The sequence below is a fragment of the Rana temporaria genome, chromosome 1, assembly GCF_905171775.1.
Source record: "Rana temporaria chromosome 1, aRanTem1.1, whole genome shotgun sequence".
In the NCBI taxonomy this organism is placed as follows: Eukaryota; Metazoa; Chordata; class Amphibia; order Anura; family Ranidae; genus Rana; species Rana temporaria.
In genome coordinates, this window is record NC_053489.1 from 606,780,583 (window position 1) to 606,804,985 (window position 24,403).

The following is a 24,403-nucleotide window of genomic DNA, read 5'->3' on the forward strand; positions in this document are numbered from 1 at the left end:
CAGTTATGTAAGGTCATATGTAATTCATGTAAGGTCAGATGTTGTTAACCAAGATGCCATGTTGTGCTAACATATATCACCACCGGCCAAGGTATTCATAGTACTGTTGAAAAAAGACATGGGGCAGCAGACAGGAACACAGAAGTTATGTGGGAACATAATTTTCCCATTGCTTTGCATGGGACTTTAAAGAAAAACCCCGACCATGGCAAGTGGGGGTGGGTAAGGTTTAAACCACCTATCCTATGTTTGTGGCTGACATATAAGTAACCTGTGTGCCAAGTTTCATATAAATATCTTTAGCCGTTTGTACGTGATGCTGGAACATACATACATACATACATACATACATACATTTATGCACACACACACGTTGAGTTTTATATATATAGATTACCACTAAATTCCTGTGTTAGGAGTGGGGTTGTTATAGTAATCCCGTGTGCTCCATCAGGCCCTTTTTTTAACATGAGATGGTCTGAACAAAACAAAGGAGACAAAAACAGCTCATTTTAACATGGTTGCATCCCAGCTCACGCTCAGTCCCCTGTAGTGCCCACAAGACCCTTTAATATAACATTGTCCCATTGGTTAACTGTCTATATAAATCAATTTGTATTCATATACAATACAGCAGAGTACACAGAATTTGCATACGTCATTAGAAAACATTTTTATAATATATGAACATTGTGTTATTATAGGAGCTCCAATGCCAGTTATCCGCGCCAAGCGCAGAAGGCGCCAGGCCGATGAGGAGGAGGAGGAGGATGCGGCAGAGGAGGATGCGGCAGAGGAGGAGATGGATGAAGAGGAGCAGCCAGGGCCCTCCCACTCCCCAACCCCAGCTCCTGCTGAGGAGCAAGCTGAGGAGATTCCCCCCCCCACCACCCCAGCTTCTCAAGCGGAAGAGCAGGAGGAAGAGAGCGGTCCTGTGAGCCTCGCTCAGGAAGGTAAATATGTGCACAATGATTAATAACATTTCAACAACAAAATGTAGATATAAAAATGGACAACATATAAAGCGCACCTGTCAGATTGTAGAACCATAATATGGTATTGATGCTAGAAGTATACAGGTAGTGCATAATTATTAGGCAAGTTGTATTTTTTGAGGATTCATTTTATTATTGAACAACAACCATGTTCTCAATGAACCCCAAAAACTCATTAATATCAAAGCTGAATTTTTTTGGAAGTAGTTTTTAGTTTGTTTTTAGTGTTAGTTATTTTCGGGGGATATCTGTGTGTGCAGGTGACTACTATTACTGTGCAGAATTATTAGGCAACTTAACCAAAAAATAAATAGATACCCATTTCAATGATTTATTTTTAACAGTGAAACCAATATAACATCTCAACATTCACAAATACACATTTCTGACATTTAAAAACAAAACAAAAACAAATCAGTGACCAATATAGCCACCTTTATTTGCAAGGACACTCAAAAGCCTGACATCCATGGATTCTGTCAGTGTTTTGATCTGTTCACCATCAACATTGCGTGCAGCAGCAACCACAGCCTCCCAGACACTGTTCAGAGAGGTGTACTGTTTTCCCTCCTTGTAAATCCCACATTTGATGATGGACCACAGGTTCTCAATGGGGTTCAGATCAGGTGAACAAGGAGGCCATGTCATTACTTTTTTTTATTTAATACCCTTTCTTGCCAGCCACGCTGTGGAGTACTTTGACACGTGTGATGGAGCATTGTCCTGCATGAAAATCATTTTTTTCTTGAAGGATGGTGACTTCTTCCTGTACCACTGCTTAAAGAAGGTCTCTTCCATAATCTGGCAGTAGGACTGGGAGTTGAGCTTGACTCCATCCTCAATCCGAAAAGGCCCCACAAGCTCATCTTTGATGATACCAGCCCAAACCAGTACTCCACCACCACCTTGCTGGCGTCTGAGTCGGACTGGAGCTCCCTGCCCTTTACCAATCCAGCCACGGGCTCTTCCATCTGGCCCATCAAGACTCACTCTCATTTCAGTAGTCCATAAAACCTTAGAAAAATCTTTCTTGAGATATTTATTGGCACAGTCTTGACGTCGCAGCTTGTGTGTCTTGTTCAGTGGTCGTCGTCTTTCAGCCTTTCTTACCTTGGCCATGTCTCTGGGTATTGCACACCTTGTGCTTTTGGGCACCCCAGTGATGTTGCAGCTCTGAAATATGGCCAATCTGGTGGCAAGTGGCATCTTGGCAGCTGCACGCTTAACCTTTCTCAGGTCATGGGCAGTTAAGTTTGCGCCTTTGTTTTTCCACACGTTTCTTTTGTTTGATGATCACGCTTCAGAAGCTTTGCAATTTTAAGAGTGCTGCATCCCTCTGCTAGATATCTCTCTATTTTGGACTTTTCAGAGTCTGTCAAGTCCTTCTTTTGGCCCATTTTGCCAAAGGAAAGGAAATTGACTAATAATTATGCACACCTGATATAGAGTGTTGATGTCATTAGACCACACACCTTCTCATTACAGAGATGTACATTACCTAATATGCCTAATCGGTAGTAGGCTTTCGAGCCTATACTGCTTGGAGTAAGACAACATGCATAAAGAGGATGATGTGGTCCAAATACTCATTTGCCTAATAATTCTGCACTCCCGGGATGTGTTAGACACATAACAAGTGTATACACATGATAATGATTGATTAATAAGCAAAAAAAATATTTTATTTATTTGGTAACGTTCTTTGAAATCCAAATGTTTTTTTATTATATCCTAACAGTAGCAAGAAAGATGATGCAGCAGCACGCGCTGCTAAAGAAGACACATCAGAGGATAAAGGGAAATCATGAACAAATTAAATACCTGGTCCAGCAAAATACGCAGCTAGACCAGCAGCAATTAGAATATCTTGCTGAGCTGGAAAGGCTTCAGAAGCTCATGCTCAGCTATGTCTGAATTAATTTTTGGATTAAAAAATGTTATTTTTTGGAAATGTTTCATTTCTTTTTGAGATCGATTTTTAGGTTTTTCAACACATCTAACTTCACATCGAACAAATCAACATCAACACATCTAACTTCATAATAAGCAAAAACATTTTATACTATCATTTTATTTAACACAAACCTAGGACAAACTAAAGCACACGGACACAGACACGACGAACACAAAATAAACTGTTGAAAAATGAACATAACAAAAGCAACAATAAATATATATATATATATACAGAGAGAGAGAGAGCAAGAAAGAGAGAGAGAGTGCAGATTTGCTCTTGCAGACAGCCTAATGGTTGCAGTATAAAGGCCGCAAACCAGGGTTTAACATAAGGTTAATTGTTTTAGTTACACTTGCTGTTACGATCCGGTCTGGTAGCTTGAAGCGGAGGCTGTTGGTGAATCCGCTGTGCCAGAGAGGTCATGAAGCTTTACTCAGCATGGAGGCAGCAGCAGTAGTATTAAAATATAATGTAACTAGACAATGCATTTCCTGAGGAAAATGCGAGTGGGAATGCTGAATAGCTTAATTGCTGAGCCCCTTGCCAAAGACATTCACCATAACCACTACACTATCTTTAGGACACACAGCTTCTTTCTCTATCTGCAAAGTATAGAGTATGCTGACTTCCTGGTCGCCCCTCCCCCCTCAAGAGGTTTCCCCTCCCCCCCAGGTCAGTGAGGAGGAATATTGCACTGAGGTCAGGAAAGTTATTTATGGAAAGAAATAACATTACAAACGCTTTTAATTCACAGATCAAATACATGATTTAAGCCTCCAAACAAAGCTTAATAAATCCTCAACCGTACATGCGATCGATACAACGACTACACCGTTTGAAATACACGGCCCTTGTGAACGCATTGATATGAAATTTATGTTGATAAACTTAAAAATGTGGCCATGTCTGCGATTTAGAAAACAGCGTCTTTGTGAGTTTTGCAGCAACATTTTTTAGATAATTTAACATGAGAGTCTATGAGACATAATTTCTGGCTGTTGCTCCAATAACTAAAACTAAAATACGTATCGCAGAATTGATCACATTGCCAGAAACCAGACAAGCATAGCTACGTTTTGATATAAAAATTGTGTATGAAAAGTAGATCTTGTGGGCGTGAGACCATTTTGTTTCCCCTTTTTGTAAAGATATTTTTAATTACAAAGATCTCCAATGTTAAGGTCACATGACAGACTCTAAATCCCCTCCATAGGATTACATTATAACCTATCGCATTTTTGTGAAAAATTCGCAAAACGTAAATTGCGTTTTCAACAAAAAATTGTAAACGATGAAGATCTGAAAAGTCATAGCCGGATAGCTAAATATTTTGTGACCGCTTTACAGTTTTTTCAGTGTCTGTAAGTGAAAGTATGAAGTAGCTGAAACTTTTGGCAGGGCATGTGAATTCAAAGGGGAAAAGGATGTTCTCATTGACTTCAATGTTAAAAAAAGGGTCTAAAAGCTTAAAATTTATAAAAGTGTAAAAAGTAGAAAAAAACTTGAAGAAGTCCCATCATTAGCTGAAAGAGACGAACATTTTTACAGTTGAATGGTCTCAATAGCTGAAAGTATGCCGAAGTTACGCAGAACCAAAAAACGTAAGGAATAATAAGATTACTAAATTTACGTATATCAATACTGGAAATGTTTATTAAAGCATTCACACTAATTAAGATTAATACATTTACGGGTATCCATACTGGGAATGCTTATTAAAGCATTCCCACTAAGTATCACACAGGCATGATTTACAAGCAGTAGTGGTAATAGTAATACATAGCATAAAAACACTTGGGGAATACTGTACAGCATCAGTAGTGGTCATAGTAGTCAATAGTGTACCAAAAAATTGGGACACAGGTGTCTTGACTGAGCTGTAATAGTAGTAGTAGACATTGACAATACAGTGTCAAATCACTCGGGCAAGAGGTGCCATGATGAACAGCAGTCTTAATAAGAGTATATAGGGTGTGAAATAACTGCTGACATAGGTGTATTGACTGGGCAGCAGCAGCAGAAGCAGCAGTAGTATTAACAGTAGTAGTTGATACAGAGTCATATCACATGGGCAGGAGGTGCCATCATGAACAGCAGTAGGAATAGGAGTATATAGAGTGTCAAATAACTGCTGACATAGGTGTATTGACTGGGCAGCAGCAGCAGAAGCAGCAGTAGTATTAACAGTAGAAGTTGATACAGAGTCATATCACATGGGCAGGAGGTGCCATGATGAACAGCAGTAGGAATAGGAGTATATAGAGTGTCAAATAACTGCTGACATAGGTGTCTTGACTGGGCAGCAGCAGCAGAAGCAGCAGTAGTATTAACAGTAGTAGTTGATACAGAGTCATATCACATGGGCAGGAGGTGCCATCATGAACAGCAGTAGGAATAGGAGTATATAGAGTGTCAAATAACTGCTGACATAGGTGTATTGACTGGGCAGCAGCAGCAGAAGCAGCAGTAGTATTAACAGTAGTAGTTGATACAGAGTCATATCACATGGGCAGGAGGTGCCATCATGAACAGCAGTAGGAATAGGAGTATATAGAGTGTCAAATAACTGCTGACATAGGTGTCTTGACTGGGCAGCAGCAGCAGAAGCAGCAGTAGTATTAACAGTAGTAGTTGATACAGAGTCATATCACATGGGCAGGAGGTGCCATCATGAACAGCAGTAGGAATAGGAGTATATAGAGTGTCAAATAACTGCTGACATAGGTGTCTTGACTGGGCAGCAGCAGCAGCAGAAGCAGCAGCAGTAGTATTAACAGTAGTAGTTGATACAGAGTCATATCACATGGGCAGGAGGTGCCATGATGAACAGCAGTAGGAATAGGAGTATATAGAGTGTCAAATAACTGCTGACATAGGTGTCTTGACTGGGCAGCAGCAGCAGAAGCAGCAGTAGTATTAACAGTAGTAGTTGATACAGAGTCATATCACATGGGCAGGAGGTGCCATGATGAACAGCAGTAGGAATAGGAGTATATAGAGTGTCAAATAACTGCTGACATAGGTGTATTGACTGGGCAGCAGCAGCAGAAGCAGCAGTAGTATTAACAGTAGTAGTTGATACAGAGTCATATCACATGGGCAGGAGGTGCCATGATGAACAGCAGTAGGAATAGGAGTATATAGAGTGTCAAATAACTGCTGACATAGGTGTCTTGACTGGGCAGCAGCAGCAGAAGCAGCAGTAGTATTAACAGTAGTAGTTGATACAGAGTCATATCACATGGGCAGGAGGTGCCATGATGAACAGCAGTAGGAATAGGAGTATATAGAGTGTCAAATAACTGCTGACATAGGTGTCTTGACTGGGCAGCAGCAGCAGAAGCAGCAGTAGTATTAACAGTAGTAGTTGATACAGAGTCATATCACATGGGCAGGAGGTGCCATGATGAACAGCAGTAGGAATAGGAGTATATAGAGTGTCAAATAACTGCTGACATAGGTGTATTGACTGGGCAGCAGCAGCAGAAGCAGCAGTAGTATTAACAGTAGTAGTTGATACAGAGTCATATCACATGGGCAGGAGGTGCCATGATGAACAGCAGTAGGAATAGGAGTATATAGAGTGTCAAATAACTGCTGACATAGGTGTCTTGACTGGGCAGCAGCAGCAGAAGCAGCAGTAGTATTAACAGTAGTAGTTGATACAGAGTCATATCACATGGGCAGGAGGTGCCATGATGAACAGCAGTAGGAATAGGAGTATATAGAGTGTCAAATAACTGCTGACATAGGTGTCTTGACTGGGCAGCAGCAGCAGCAGAAGCAGCAGCAGTAGTATTAACAGTAGTAGTTGATACAGAGTCATATCACATGGGCAGGAGGTGCCATGATGAACAGCAGTAGGAATAGGAGTATATAGAGTGTCAAATAACTGCTGACATAGGTGTATTGACTGGGCAGCAGCAGCAGAAGCAGCAGTAGTATTAACAGTAGTAGTTGATACAGAGTCATATCACATGGGCAGGAGGTGCCATGATGAACAGCAGTAGGAATAGGAGTATATAGAGTGTCAAATAACTGCTGACATAGGTGTCTTGACTGGGCAGCAGCAGCAGAAGCAGCAGTAGTATTAACAGTAGTAGTTGATACAGAGTCATATCACATGGGCAGGAGGTGCCATGATGAACAGCAGTAGGAATAGGAGTATATAGAGTGTCAAATAACTGCTGACATAGGTGTCTTGACTGGGCAGCAGCAGCAGCAGAAGCAGCAGCAGTAGTATTAACAGTAGTAGTTGATACAGAGTCATATCACATGGGCAGGAGGTGCCATGATGAACAGCAGTAGGAATAGGAGTATATAGAGTGTCAAATAACTGCTGACATAGGTGTATTGACTGGGCAGCAGCAGAAGCAGCAGCAGTAGTATTAACAGTAGTAGTTGATACAGAGTCATATCACATGGGCAGGAGGTGCCATGATGAACAGCAGTAGGAATAGGAGTATATAGAGTGTCAAATAACTGCTGACATAGGTGTATTGACTGGGCAGCAGCAGCAGAAGCAGCAGTAGTATTAACAGTAGTAGTTGATACAGAGTCATATCACATGGGCAGGAGGTGCCATGATGAACAGCAGTAGGAATAGGAGTATATAGAGTGTCAAATAACTGCTGACATAGGTGTCTTGACTGGGCAGCAGCAGCAGAAGCAGCAGTAGTATTAACAGTAGTAGTTGATACAGAGTCATATCACATGGGCAGGAGGTGCCATCATGAACAGCAGTAGGAATAGGAGTATATAGAGTGTCAAATAACTGCTGACATAGGTGTCTTGACTGGGCAGCAGCAGCAGAAGCAGCAGTAGTATTAACAGTAGTAGTTGATACAGAGTCATATCACATGGGCAGGAGGTGCCATGATGAACAGCAGTAGGAATAGGAGTATATAGAGTGTCAAATAACTGCTGACATAGGTGTCTTGACTGGGCAGCAGCAGCAGCAGAAGCAGCAGTAGTAGTATTAACAGTAGTAGTTGATACAGAGTCATATCACATGGGCAGGAGTTGCCATGATGTACAGCAGTCTTAATAAGAGTATATAGGGTGTGAAATAACTGCTGACATAATTGTCTTGACTGATCCAAAGGAGTCATGGGAGAAAATCATGTGGTCAGATGAGACTATAATATAATTTTTTGATCATAATTTCACTAACCGTGTTCGGAGGAAGAATAATGATGAGTACCATGCCAAGAACGCCATCCCTAATGTGAAGCATGGGGGTGGTAGCATCATGCTTTGGTGGTGTTTTTCTGCACATGGGACAGGGTGACTGCACTGTATTAAGGAGAGGATGACCGGGGCCATGTATTGCAAGATTTTGGGCAACAACCTCCTTCCCTGAGTTAGAGCTTTGAAGATGGGTCGAGGCTGGGTCTTCCAACATGAGAATGACCCAAAGCACACAGCCAGGATAACCAAGGATTGGCTCTGTAAGGAGCATATCAAGGTTCTGGCGTGGCCTAGCCAGTCTCCAGACCTAAACCCAATAGAGAATCTTTGGAGGGAGCTCAAACTCCGTGTTTCTCAGCGATAGCCCAGAAACATGACTGATGTAGAGAAGATCTGTGTGGAGGAGTGGGCCAAAATCCCTCCTCCAGTGTGTGCAAAGCTGGTGTAAAACTACAAGAAATTTTTGACCGCTGTAATTGCAAAGAAAGCCTACTGTACCAAATATTAACATTGATTTTCTCTGATGTTGAAATAGTTATATTCAGCACTGTAAATACATCAGGTCCGGGGCTTCATCAGGGAATGCATGGCAAGGGACCCTTCAGCGCCCTGAACCGACGACGGGTGCCAGAAAGTCACCGCCGATCCAGGACTCATTCATCTTTATGAATGTGAGTCTGTCCACGGACTCTGTGGACAGACGGGTCCTCTTGTCCGTGACCACCCCACCTGCCGCGCTGAATGTCCGCTCAGATAGTACGCTGGAGGGGGGGCAAGACAATAACTCCAGCGCATACTGAGCGAGCTCGCGGCAGGTGTCCAATCTGGCAACCCAGTACTCCATGGGGTCGTCGGTGCTCATACTGTCAGAAGCACCGACGGACGCCATGTAGTCTGCCACCATGTGGGCCAGCCGCTGGTGGTGACTGCTGCTGCTGCTGCTGGTGGTGGTACTGGGTCGCTCGGTTTGGAAGAACATCCTCATCTCTTCCATTAGGTCCCCTGCTCGGCTGCAGCTGGGTGCAGCCACCTGCTGGGTGAGATGAGGGGGGACAACTGGAGGCCGGGGAGTTGCCTGCTCCAACCGTCTGACAATGGCTGCCTGCAGTTCCTCCATCCGGTGCTGCCTCCGGCTGGCTGGGATGAACTGCTCCAGTTTCCCCTTGCACCTGGGATCCAAAAGGGTGGCCATCCAGAAATCATCCCTCGTCTTGATGGTCTTAACCCGGGGGTCCCTCCTGAGGCATCTGAGCATGTGGGCAGCCATGGGGAAGAGCACAGCCCGCTGTGACTCCTCAATGCTGGCCAGGTGAATGAGGTGCGACTCTTCTTCCCTGAGGCGCTGCTGGTCAAACTCAGACATGCCCAACCCCCGGACTATCGGTGCCCCCAACACCGGCTCTCCCTCCTGACCAGGCCCTGACTCCGGGACGACACCAGCAACCACCTCCTCCTCCTCTTCATCATCATCCTCCTCCTCCTCCTCCTCCTCCTGGTCCTGGCCCTGGTCTCGGTGGAGCATTGCTGACTCCTCCTGCTCCACCAAGGCACTCTCCCCAGCCTCGAGCAGGCGATCTAGTGTCCTCTCCAGCATGAACAGTATTGGCAGCACGCTATTGAGGCCAATTTGCTCACTGCTGACCATCTTGGTCGCCTGCTCGAAGGAGGACAACACTTGGCAGACCTGGTTTATCTGCCCCCACTGCGCACAGGCGATGAAAGGGAGTTGTGGTGAAGCCCTCTGAGTGCCTAGTTCCATCAGGTACTCCCTCACCGCCCTTTGCTGCTCCCACAACCTCTTCAGCATGTGGAGGGTGGAGTTCCACCGCGTCACACTGTCCACAATCAGCCTGTGAAGGGGCAGATTGTACTTCCGCTGCAATTTGGACAGGGACGCGGTAGCGGTTGGGGAGCGCCTGAAGTGGCTGGCAATCCTACGCGCCTTTGCCACAATGTCACTCAACCCTGGATAAGTGCGCAGGAACTTCTGCACCACCAGGTTGAGGACATGTGCCAGACAGGGCACGTGCGTCAGACTGCCAGCATGGAGGGCGGCGAGTAGGTTGCTGCCGTTATCGCAGACAACCATACCTGGCTGGAGCCTTCGGGGTGTCAGCCACTTCTGGACCTGAGCTTGAAGTGCTTTCAGCACTTCTTCTGCAGTGTGTCTCCGGTCCCCTAAACTAACAAGCTGGAGCACGGCCTGACAGCGCACGTGCCCCACACTTGAGTAGCTACGGGGGCGCTTGCTGGGAGGCTCAGCAGCTGCGGAGACAGTGGCTTGAGGGAGACCAGCAGTTCTCCCCTGGACACCCCGGGGCGGCACCACAAGATCGGTTGCCGACGATCCCTCACCGACGCCTCGGAGGGAAACCCAATGGGCCGTGAAGCTGATGTAGCGTCCCTGCCCATGCCTGCTGGTCCAGCCATCCATTGTCAGATGAACCCTGTCGCTGACAGCGTGATCCAGCGACAGGGTTACATTCTGAACAATGTGCTGGTGTAGGGCAGGGACACCAGTCCTGGCAAAGAAATGGCGGCTGGGGACACGCCATTGGGGTTGGGCCTGCTCCAACATCTGCCTGAAGGGGTTGCTGTCAACTATGTTGAAGGGCAGCAGATGTTGGGCAATAACCCTTGCCAGGAGCCCATTGAGGGAACGCACACGTCGGTCTCCAGGGGGGAAGGGAGTGGTGCGGTCAAAGGCGTCTGAAATCGACGCCTGGCGCCGGACGGCAGTGCGGGACACAGACGTGGAGGGTGCTGTGGAAGTAGAGGTCTGGCTGCCGGTACCAGTACCTCTACTAGAGGGAGCGGGGGGGCATGACCTGCTGGAAACAGATGAAGATGTGGCAGGGGCTGCTGTACCCTGCTCACTTGTGGTGGTGGCGCTGCTACCACCACCACGCTTCATCTCCTCATACAACGCCCAGTGGTTTATCCTGAGGTGCTGGTTCAGGGCTGTGGTACCCACCCGAGCCAAACACTTCCCTCTCTTCACCCTCACTTTACAAATCCGGCAGATGGCCACGGTAGGGTTGTCTGCCACCAGGGTAAAGAAATTCCAGACAGGTGACTTCAGCACCGCCCTCCTGTCAGATGGGGTGACGCTTACTTGCACCTGCTGGGATTCGGTGCGCACAGGTGGAGCTGCCTGCTGCTGCTGCTGCTGCTGCTGCTCCTCCTCCTGACACCTCCTGCTGCCATCACCAGTGGAGACCCTGACGATGGTCTCCCTGGTGGTGACCTGGCGCACCGTTTCACCAGGGTGCCTACCTTCCCCGTCGTCACTGACGTAGTGAGCCGACGCGTCAGATGGCAACCATGATGGGTCACCCTCTTCGCCCCCAGAGATGTCAGACCAAGGGCTGAGATGTGTTGGTCTGAGGGAACCACGTGACATGGAGCCTCTAGCCTGGCTCCGCTGTCCCCTCACCCACGCCTGGGTCTGACTAGGTGCTGCTGTTTCCTGCACCAAAACAGCAGCACCAGTTTGAAGGGATGTCTCTGGGATACTGCCAGCAGGTATCCCATCCTCCTCATCCATCCCTTCAAAAAGGTCCTGACCATCAGGACAGAGCTGGAGGTCTGCCTGATGCATGGCCTCCCCCAAGAGATCCCTATCACTGTCGCTGTCGAACAGTAAGATGCTGGACTCTTGGGGGCTGGGGGGGGGTAGTACAGGCAACGGTGTAATGGTGGTACTACTGTGAGTCGGGACCGACGACTCAGTGGCACTGCTGTGCCCCATGTAGTCCACCACTACTTGAGCCTGAGATGGCAATATCGGGCGGCTGCCCGATGGGAAGAACTCCCGGATCAGGCGTACTCCCCTTGCACCCGATCCTCTACCACTAGTAGGGGCACGAGAGGTACCCCGTGCTGGCAGCGATCCAGCACTGGGAGTAACTCCCCTACCCCTACTGCCACGGCCACGGATGCCGCTCATAATTGCTGATATGTGTGTGGGGGGGTTAAACTTTATTGGGGGGGAAAATGTGAACAAAATGTGTTTTTGTGTTTTTTTTACAAGACAGGCACGCAGACAAAGACGTACACAGACAGCTACTAAACTATAAGAAAAGTAGTACACCAGACAAGGACTACAAAATTAAAGAAAAAAAAAAAAAGCACTAAACAAACACTAACTTTTTTTTTTTTTTTTTTTTTAAACACAAAACACAGACACTAAACACACACTAAGCTAAGCTAGATGAAATAAATGTACACTAACAGTGTGTACACTTACTACACAAAATTTAACTAAACTGAACACAAAACTTAGCTTTTATAAAAGCTCTTTAGGGAAAACTAAACAAAATTTGAACTGAGATGCCTATCAAATATCACTGAACAGTGAACCTGCAAGATCTGACAGTAACACAAGATGAACAAAACTTAGCTTTTAGAAAAGCTCTTTTATAAAGCTCAGATCAATATGTGTTCTGAAATCTCTTGCAAATATAACTGAACAGGGAGGATTGCAGGATCAAACAGTAACACAAATGAAAAAAACAGCACAAAACAGCACAAAACGTAGCTTTGAAAAAAGCTCTTGGGTCTATTGCTTTGAAAAAAGCAGTTGATATACTGGAAAAGATCCACTGGAATCACTAAATAGCAATGCTGGTGATGATCTAAATCAATCAAGAACAAAGACACAGGAAACCAGGAAACCAGGAACACAGAAACAGCCTCCACACTCTATAGCAAGCTTCTGAATCTGCAATGAAATGGTGCTGGGAGTGAGCTTATATAATGTCCATGCAGGCAGGTTCCTATTGGTTGCTAACCTGTGACGAGTGTGGAAGGAGAACTCTGATTGGCTCTGATGCAAAAGGGCGGAGCAAATAATCGCGCAATATTCCTATTGCCGAATATTCGCATTGCGATTATTCGGCAATATAAAATGATCGCTTCAGCTACTCGGCCCAATGGCTCTAATCATACCAGCAATGCTTTCAGACGTCTATGGAGATCACTAGGATGTGATCTGTTTTAAAAATGAAACTGTAAAAATCGCTCTGATGCGGAAGATCGGGGCGAGGAAAATAATCGCGCGATATTGCGTTTGCCGAATAATCGCATTGCGATCTTTCTGGAAAATTCAATGAACGCTTCAGCTACTCGGCCCAGGGTCTCTAATGATACCAGCAATGCTTTTAGACGTCGATGGAGATATCTAGGATGTGATCTGATTCAAAAAAAAAATTGTAAAAAATCGAATATTCGGAATTGCGAATATTCACCGCGAATTTCGAAATATAGCGCGATTTCTCGAATATGCTATATTCGAGTCGAATATTCGCAATGCGAATATTCGTGAGCAACACTAACAGGTAAGCCTATAACAAGGCTTACCTGTAGGTATAAAGAATATCTCCTAAACCTGTACGGTTTAGGAGATATTCCCCTCGCAATGCGGGCGGCGCATGCGCAGGGGGGAATCCACGGCGAAAGGACCGGCATCCGCCGGACCCTGCCGATTTTAAATCTCCCGCACACACGCGCGGGAGTGACGTCATCGCCGCTCCAGCCAATCACAGTGCTGGAGCGGCGATACCCGGAAGACACGCCGGAGCAAGATGACATCCTGCTCGGCGTGGACCAGGTAAGTGGTGTTCACCTTGTTCCGAGGTAAGTATTTCATAATCGGCTAGTATGCAGTGCATACTAGCCGATTATGCCTTTTGCCTTGCAGGTTTGAAAAAAAAAAAAAAAAAAGTTTATGCGGTTTACAACCGCTTTAAGCTGACCTAGTGTTCATATGTCTTTTGTTCGATCTTTTAGCAACAATGGATAAATTGAGACAGCCTGACATTCTCCTCAAATTCATCGAGAAGTATCAGGAATTCCGCAACCTGTGGGAAATAAAAAACAATCTTTACCACAATAGTGTTGCACGAAGGGCAACAATTGTACCATTTGCCGAATATATGAAGACCTGGATCCCAGAGGCAGATTATAACATGATTAACAATAAAATAAATAATCTGAGGAATGCATATAAGAAGCAATACAAAGAGGTACGCGCTTCACATAGATCAGGAGCAGCAGCAGACCAAGTACATGTGCCCAAGCTGTGGTACTTCAGACACCTGCATTTTCTGGACGATCAAATTCAAGTGAGGGAATCACTTTAGAGTCTTCCCTCCACCCTTCCCTCCACCGTTCCCTCCAGCGTTCTTTCCACCATTCCTTCCACCCCTGCAGAGGGGGACGAGGAGCAAGCTGAGCTAGAAGAGCAGGATCTCCACATCTTCAGCCAGGTATAGTAGTTTACAACATATTTCTAGGCCTCAAATTTTTGTTGGGAACTAGATGTTGTTTTAACACAATTGAAAGAATTTAAAAAAAAGAACAGTCAGGGCCAGAAATGATTGTGACAGGGATGCAAACTGCTGGGGTCAGAATGAGAGTCTGTTCTATTTCTTTAATGGAGGGAGCCCTGGAGGGAACGCTGCAGGGAAGCATGGAGGGAAGGCTACAAGGAAGACCAGAAAGTGATTCCCTGGCTTCAAGCTGCTTTGCCAGAAAACACAGTTTGTTGTTGGAGTACCACAGCTTGGGGACATGTATGACATCTGCTGCTGTTCCTGATTTCTGTGATTTGGGGACCAGATTGTGATCCCAATTAGAGGGACTCCTCAGGTTATTTATTTTATTGTTAATCCGAATCATGTTGTCTGTCTTTGGGGTCCAAAGTCTGCATATATTCGGCAGATTTTTACAATTGTTGCCCTTCCTCTTTATTTATTTTTACCAGAAAAAATTGAGATTTTATTTAAGTTAAATACTTGTCTATGTGTTTTTCTGGTGAATAGCCTTAAAACATTTCATAAATACAATGTGTAATTAACAAAGGACACCAAGGGGAAAAATAAATAAAAAATGATAATGTTGTTGTGATAACTTGATAAAAAAATGTATATCACCTGAAAATATTAAAATCCCAAAAAGTAAAAAGTAAAAAAAGTAAAGAAAAATATTATGGAGATCCGGCTTTAAAAAAAAAAAAAAAAACATTATTCGTGAGATCAAAAATTAAAAGAAATCAGTATGTGAGAACTCTGTATAAATACCATCAGCAAAACAACTTCTTTATTAGACATGTGCGTTCCCGTTCGTAACGAATGGATTTTCGTACAAATTTTTTGTTGTGCACATGTCTATTCTTTATTATAGCATTAAACGATGCACTAATTTGCAAAATGTCGAATGTGCTATCTCCATTACGAACGCTAGTTTTACCACAACGAGCGCTCCCGTCTCCTAATTCAGTCTGAGCATGCGTTGATTTTTAACCGATGGACTTAGCCACAGACAATCGTTTTTTTCTATCAGTTTTTTAACCATAGAAAACATTTAAAACATGTTCTATTTTTTTTCACCGATGGGAAAAAAAAACAATGGGGCCCACACACGATATGTTCATCCGATGAAAAAGGTCCATCGGTCCTTTTTCATCAGACGAACCAATCCTGTGTACAGGGAAAAAGTGTGCCATGAAAATGTCACCCACACCATTACACCACCAGCCTGAACTGTTGATACAAGGCAGGATGGATCCATGCTTTCATGTTGTTTATGCCAAATTCTGACCCTACCATCTGAATGTCACAGCTGAAAATTGAGACTCATCAGACCAGGCAACATTTTTCCAGTCTTCTATTGTCCAAATTTGACGAGCCTGTGCAAATACACAGGCTCATCAGGTTCTGTATTCAACACAGCAGACTGCCAACAGCAGGTACGTTAGGTTCCACAGCAGTACAGCATGTGATACAATGGCAGTAGCAGTCCCTCAATCTAGCAGCCGACACATGATTCCTGTGTCCCACCAGTTTAGCAGTACACAGCCTGGGTGCAGCACAGCCTACTCTCACAAGCAACACATGTCTCTTCCTCAGCACTGGACATGGATCCTTCTTATTCTGTTCCCTGTGTGAGCTTAGACTTGTAGTCCTCTATGCCCCTGATTTCCTTACACATTCCCTATTTAAAGCATGCCCCAGGACAACTTGTCTCCTGACATTCCTCTAAACCTGTATTAAACACTCTAATCACCATGCAGATATTGGCAATACCATGTCCTGATTACGGCTGATCTCCTTAGGACTACTATCACTATGGAAAAGGCTGGAAACTGAAGGGCTATACCATCTTTTTCTCAGCCATGTAGCAGCAAGCGTCCCTTTAGAGAGTCGAGCTGCCAACCTGATTACCTATAGATTCCTCCATGGACACTTTACAGTGTGGATGGGCAGCTGGGCAGCCATGTCAGCAATTGTCAGAATGGCAGAACAGTGACTGCATTAGATTGGATGCAGTCAATATTCAGCCGAGAATTTTCCATCCAACTTTTTCGACAAAAGTCGTTTGAAAAAGCAACTTTTGTCCAGCAGCGTGGTGCCATCAGGGTCACCCACTGCTTGAATTTCATCTAGTTCATCAGGAATCAACCCATATTCTAGCTAGCCATGGAAGCCTTAAAGCGTTACTAAACCCAGAACCCCGCATTCACTATATATGGTCTCCGACAGCACACAGAACATGTAAATGCAATTAGTTTAGTAAATATAAACTACTTAATAACTTTTTCTCATCAGCAGTCTACAGCAGTCCTGTGACTTCTGCCAGAGTCTGGTTAAAGCTTGTAGGAGGAGTTTTCATTCTACTCTGACTGTCCTATGTGCTTTTCTCAAAAGTCAGCCTCTGAAGAATGCTCGCATCCAACTTATTTCCTGATGTACGTATTTGGTGCCTGCATTCCCCACCATGCAAGGCCCCTGTTGCCCCGTCACCCTTACTGTGTCCTGTATTGAGAAAGAGGACTGCGAATGAAACCACAGCATGCAGCAGGGGACCAGGCACTTAACACACCTGAAAGTTTTTGCAGGGACCATTTTTTTATTTTATTAACCAGGCTAAAGAATAACTTTAAAGTGGAACTTCACTCTCTCATTAACCTTGTCTATTTTTAATCCTTATGCTGATAATATGTTACATTTACTTGTTTTAAACTAGGGAGGTGTTTTTCAAAGTGATTTCTCACGACAGTAAAGCATGGAGAAATGCATGGATTTGAATAAAAATATTCCCTGATATACAGATTATTAGTAGAAGGAGCATTTACAGACCTATGTATGAAAACTAAAATCAAAATATGGAATATCAAACAAGTAAAAAAGTGAGACCTGGATAAAAGAAAATGGCTGACTGAAACCCTGTACACACGGCCGGGAATCTCGTCAGGAAAAAAACATCGGTTTTCCTGACGAGATTCTTGGCAAACTTTCTTGCTCGCCGAGTGTACAAGAATGAATGGCAAGAACATGGTGACATCATCGACTACGACGAGCATGTGCTCGTCAAATTCGATGCGGTCACTGCCATCTTGCTACACCCTACACTATGCCTTGGAAGCTACCGCACATGCACCAAAGTCTCATCGAGCACGCGCGGGTTTCCATGGAGGCAGGTAAGTATACACATGCTTGGGTTTCTCGACAGGAAAACACTGCCGAGAATCACAATGAGAAAATTGAGAATCCCGACGAGAAAATAGAGAGCAGGTTCTCTATTTTTCTCGTCGAGATTCCCGGCAGTATTTTCGACGAGAAACCATACACACGCACGGTTTTCTCGGCAAAAAGCTCTCCCAGCAGCTTTTTTGCCGAGAAAACCGTGTGTGTATACGAGGCCTTAGGGCAAGAACAGGTCAGTAAAGCATTAAAAATGGGGGCATAAGTGTTTCCGGATCAGAGGCTTAATGACAGATAGGCTAGGTTGCCCCATAGGGGTTGTTCAAGTGAAGGATTTTGGCTATTCATTCTGGAAAGTTCAGGCGAAGAGAAAGTTTTCCCACCCGTCTACCTAGCCTTACGGTTCAATTGTAAGTCAAAGGTTTTGGGGGGGGGGGGGGGGTGATATGAAGTTAAAAATATATATAAAAATATATATATATATCATATTTGGTACAGCAAGGTCAGCTAATACTTGAATTGTTACAAAACTGGGGAGCCCATCTGGGGTATGGTGCTTCCACTTGGTTATTGGTGGTTTTCTAGGTCCCCTGGGGAAAAAAAGTAAGTGTGTGAGTTTGTTTTGTCTTTGAGCATGGGTGATTCTAAGTATAACAGTGCCTTTAAAGTGGAAATTCAATCTAAAGTGGAAGTTCCGCTTTATGTCCTCACCCCCATCATCTAATACTTTGTTGGTAGGTGCATGGCCAAAATTTCCAGTTGGATCGCATAGACGATTCTATCGGTAGTTTGGTCCCCCTCCCCGCTAAAACCTCTTGGGAAACATCAGAGGTCCCATGAGGTTGTAGGACCATTCACACAGTGCAGCGCGGCTCACACACGCGCAGTGGGAAGCCAGCTGTGAAGCCGCAAGGAGTCACAGCCGGGTTTCCACACTAAACTTGCTGCACCAGGTACCTGAAGACCAGCAAAAAATCAGTCTAGGTGCTGGATCCTTGGATAAGTAAGTGTCCTTTTATTAAAGGTCAGCAAAACAGCTACGGTAGTTGTAGCTTTTGACTTTTCATTTTCTGCAAACAGGCTGAAGATCCTTTTTAAGGACACCCAAAAGCTCCTCTTGGTTGCATTGTTGAAATTGGATATGGTTAAGTTAAAGTTAGGTTATTTATTTAGTTTTGCATGGCTGCTGTGGCTGTTTAACCATTTCCTGACCATAGGATATCCTCAGTTGGCAGTGGTTATACCGGGAGGATGCCTGCACTTGCAGGCATCTTCCCAGTATGAACATTTTCAGCTAGCGATTCCTTGTATAGCAGTGTTTAGAGTGGCTGAACAGTGGGTGGCTACCGCATTTCCTGGGCTCTGCCGTCCGATTGAGGTGCCCAGAAGAGATTTGACTGGCAGCGACGGCTGCACAGAACATAGAGAAAGGAACTAATGTTGTTCCTCCCTCTCTGTGACCCCGGAAACAGGAATGAGGAGTATGCTGTCACTTCCGGTTCTGCCTCTCTGTTTACCTGACCAGGCCATTAGTGGCCAGGAAAACAGCTAATCCGAATGATCTGTTCTGATCGGCTGCATTGGAGACCGGAGGAGAGATTTGAGGTCTAATAGAGGGCCTGTCATGGCCCATGCTGTCACAAGGGATGTTGTTCATCCCTTGTGATAGCAATAAAGTTAATAGAAAAAAAAAATAAGAACAGTGTAAAAAAAAAGTTTTGGATAAAATAAAAAATAATAATAAAAATAAAAATGTGAACGCATACGTTACTCCCGTATGCATATGTAAACGGTGACTGCACCACACATGTGAGGTATTGTCACAAAAATCAGAGTGAGACCAATAATTCTAGCACCAGACCTCCTGTGTATCTCTAAACTGGTAACCTGTAAAGGCAATAAAAGTGTTGCTTATGCAGAATTTAATCACCGTAGTTTTCCGCAATTTTAAAGCATGACATGTTAGGTATTTATTTTCTCAGTGTAACATCATCCTTAAAATTTGACAAAAAAAATAGGTTTGTGTGCAATAAAATTCATTAAAATTAATTTTTTCCCAAAAAATTGTGTTTGAAAAAAAGCTGCGCAAATACTGTGTGACATAAAAAATTGTAATTCTATAGGGCCTCTGCCATTTTTACATGTAGGAGAGTTGTGTCAGAATTGGCTCAGATGTAAAGTGGCTAAACTCCTGTTGCACAGTCTTTGTTATTATTTTAAAGGGCTAGTGGAGCTACCAAGGTTGGTGAATTCTTTAGGCCCCTTTTACACGATCGGCCTGCTCGGATCCGCCTGTCTGATGGAGGATTTTCCAGGGATAAATCCCAGGAATGACAGGGAATCTGGGACAGTTGTCAACCATAATGAAAGTTTTGTGCAGCCAGCATTACCATGTTTTCATGTTATTATTTTTACATTGACTCATGTTATACTATTAAGTATATCACACAAGTTTTTTAATTGTTTGTGATTACTGCTAATTGTGTATATCTGATTGATGATATTCCATGTTCGGGTACTTAAACAAATTTCTAGTTGTTGCAATGTTTTCCAGGACAGGTCCAATTTGCTGGAAGGAAAATCATCCTCACTGACAATAGTGCATCAGTATTCAAGGTCAGCTTGTCAAATAAATGTACTGACAGCTCCCTGGAGTAATATAATACTATTATGTTGCTCTTTGATCTTCCACCTTTTTGTGAACCTTTTTAATCAATTAACCATGAAACTACCCCGCTTGTCTTATTTACTCTGTATAAAACTTCTTTGGTCTGGTTGACATATTCTACATTATAGATCAAAGATAGCATGGGGTTCACTATCCAACAGGGATAATTATTGAGCATTTTATAGAGCATTTTTTATATCTTGCAAGGGAAAGAAGAGACGTCTCTGTGACATACTGTATAAGATGCATTTTAATCTTCTTGACTCAAAGTGAAAACCAAAAGTCTTTAAAGCTGTCCATAAGCATATACACTATGGGCTGGATTCACGTAGATCGGCGCATTGTTACGGCGGCGTAGCGTATCGTATTTACGCTACGCCGCCTTAAGTCAGAGAGGCAAGCGCTGTATTCACAAAGCACTTGCCTCCTAACTTACGGCGGCGTAGCGTAAATGGGGCCGGCGTAAGCGCGCCTAATTAAAATGAGGATGAGGGGGGCATGTTTTATGTAAATGGGTGGTGACCCGACGTGATCAACGTTTTTTACGAACGGCGCATGCGCCGTCCGTGTGCATATCCCAGTGTGCATTGCTCCAAAGTACGCCGCAAGGACGTATTGGTTTCGACATGAACGTAAATTACATCCAGCCCCATTCATGGACGACTTACGCAAACAACGTAAAATTTTCAAATTTCGACGCAGGAACGACGGCCATACTTAACATTGAATAAATACTGATGCGCTCGTATTAACTCATGTGCAATGTGAATCGTACATATACAATCAAGCAAAAAAAAATGGTGAAGAAACTCTTAAGTAGCTCTTGAGTAGATCATGAAAAAGTCCTGATGATTGAATCAGCAAGTCTGCAGTGATCCTTCCCTAATTGCCAAGATCTCATTTCAATGTGATCAGGTTACAACAACCTCCAGCAAGCGATCAGATGTTTCCAGTTTCATTCAGTCACATGCAAAAGAGGAGGAAAAAGAACCATAGCGCAATATTGTACCATATAGATGTGGATAAAGGCTGCACTTAGTGCACTCACGTATCCTTGCTTATGTTATAGACAGGGTATATTGCCGCTCAGTTTAAGTGGACACCTCAGTCGGGATAGGCATCTGATTGTCCGTCACTGTAGGCTACTCCCCCACATGTATCGTCACTCGTCACGTGACTTAGTCATGGGTATTCTCAGGTCAGTACTGTGGGGGGAGGTCTGTACTTTGGGGGGTCTATAATGAGGGAGGGGGGTCAGTACTGAAGGTGGTGGTCTATGCTGAGGGAGGGGATCTATACTGAAGAGGGGGGTCGTACTGAGGGAGGGGGTCTATAGTTAATGGAGGGGGTCCGTACTGATGGAGGGGGCCTATACTTAGTGGAGAGGGGGGTCCGTACTGAGAAAGGGGGTCTATAGTTAGTGGAGGGGGTCCGTACCGAGGGAGGGGGCCTATACTTAGTAAAGAGGGGAGTCCGTACTGAGGGAGGGGGTCTATAGTTAGTGGAGGGGGCCTATACTTAGTAAAGAGGGGAGTCCGTACTGAGGGAGGGGGTCTATAGTTAGTGGAGGGGGTCTGTACTGAGGAAGGTGGCCTGTACTTAGTGGACAGGGGAGTCCGTACTGAGGGAATGAACTGCAACAGCTAAACATTACATGCAGTGACTTCTATGAAATCTGCGATGGTTTTTCCCAGGACCTGCACAGGACAGCTGCAGCAAAAGACAGCTCAATAAACTAGCTCAATAACTATGTTACATGAGTTGGTACTAAAGGTAATGCTATTCACTTTGCAAGGACATTTTCCCTGGAGCTTAGTAAATGTGGTGAAATATAATGTTTCAAAGAATAATCAATTACTTGCAAAGAAAAAAAAATGCATTTTTGTTTGCACATGATTGGACAATAAAAGTCAGCAGAGGTTCTAATTTACCAATTCCTGGGGAAAATTCCCTTGCAAATTGCAACTTGTCTGCAAAGTGAACAGCCAAATTGTCTTTGAAAAATAGACTTCTATGTATCTCTCTCCACCCCGTTTCTATCTATCTATCAATATTTCTATGTATATCTCTTTCATATACAGTAGTTATAATATATATATATATATATACAGGGCTTTTTTTTCAGGGGGAACTTGGGGGAACTCAGTTCCACCACCTCTGGCTCAGACCCTTTGGTGCCTGCTTACCACAATCACTTGTCTGGTTTCTGTGTTTACAGGTGACAGCTCTGCACTCTGTGTGTAACCCCCCTGAACTCTACACTCTGTATGTAATGCAATCCTGATATTTAATGCACCTTTAAGACCCTTCTACTGTTCGTGAAATCTGAACGGGGTTGTGGTTGAGTTCTTGCACCTATTTTCTGAGAAAAAAAAGCTCTGTATATATATATATATATACACACACACAGTATCTCAATTATAAATACATTTATATGATATAAAATATTCCAAATGTTACAAATATCTCTGAAAGGCAGAAAAAGAAGCACTATGGAATTCTGTAGGAGACGTTGTAATGAATAATTCACCCCTCAGCTCTCTATTCTGTCATGTCATTTGTTCCAATTTATTTATTGATTTTGAAAATGTCAGTGGCTTCAAACAGTAATCAAAATTGTTATTTCAGACATGATAAATTTAATTCCAGATTTGTCTTGTGTTATTGTGTTTGCTAGTGCATTTCAGTATCAATTTAAGGGAGCAGGTTGAAAAACGACTGCTGATTTAACATTTTGCAATAATTTTGCTTCTAGAAAGTGTGTTGTTCTGCTGTTACAATTTCCAGTTTATGAGCCGTGGCGTACCCCTAAATGAACAAACGTGTCATTGTTGTGCTATTGTTCTGCATCACAATTTGAACAAATGCTTTTCATCAATTTTTTTTCTCATTTAATATAGTGAATTTTAACAGTCACAAATGCCTCCTGATTATTCCTAATCTGAATTTGGATCCATTTTAATAGAAGGAGGCCAGCAGGCTCCATAGAACACGGTTTGGTTTCAACAGAACCCCTCATTTTCCACTTGATCAGAGTTTGAACACTGCTGATTGCCATTCTCAATTATTTGTGTATAGACATGTGCACAGCAAAAAATTTTCATCTATTTCAGTTTCGTTTCTGTTCGTTTATCGCGATTCGTAACGAGTCGTAATTTCGTAAGACGTTAGTTATCGTATTCGTACTTTTGTAGATTTTATTGCATTCGTAATTCTGTTAGAATACATTTTACGTTTATTCGACACACTACTCGTCGTAATTTTGTAATTCGTACTTTACTGTGATTGACTTGACTGTCTTAGTTAGCACACACACCCTGTCTAGAATGAAGTCTGACGTAGAAGAAAACTAAAATATGTCAGATATTACAAATACAAATCTAGAAATTAGATGCACTGCAGTGTAACACAGAAAAAGACACAAGGAGCCAGGAGGTAATGAGAAAGAAGCTCATTGGGGGAAGGAACAAACCTCTTCAGAGGAAAGGGACAGCGCTCAGTGGCTATTGGTCAATGTCCAGAAATATTTCAGTACTAACGAAAGCTAATTTACATTATTTCGTATTTTCGTTGTTTTCATTTCCATTTTCCGAAGATTCGTAATTTATTTTTAGTTAGTTTTGATTTTCGTTTTTTATTCTTTGTTCGGCATTTCGGTTGTTTTATTTTCGGTCTTCGAATATTAGTAAGTTTGCATTTTCGTTCATTTTGTTTTTCGTGATTTTTTTTTTTTTTGGGTTCGGTATTTTCGTTGTTTCTATGTTTTCGTTGCTTTCTTCTTTCGTATCTTCGTTGTTTTCCATATTCGTTATTTTGAAAAAATCGTTATTCGTTATTAATTGCGCTAAACCGTTCGTTCATTCGTATGTTAACGAATCAACTAAAATAACGAAAATTGACGGAAAACGTATTCGGAACTAAAAAAATTGCACATGTCTACTTGTGAAGCACCTATGTACTATATAGTACTGGTGCTATCTAAATGCATGTGTAGATCAGAGTGTAGTTAAACTCTGATCCTGATTGTTAGAGCAATTATGTGGTCTCTGTCTCAGTTTGGCTGTGCTGTGAGTCCATTCTGCTGTATTGGGGTGTTCTTCCAGCCCCG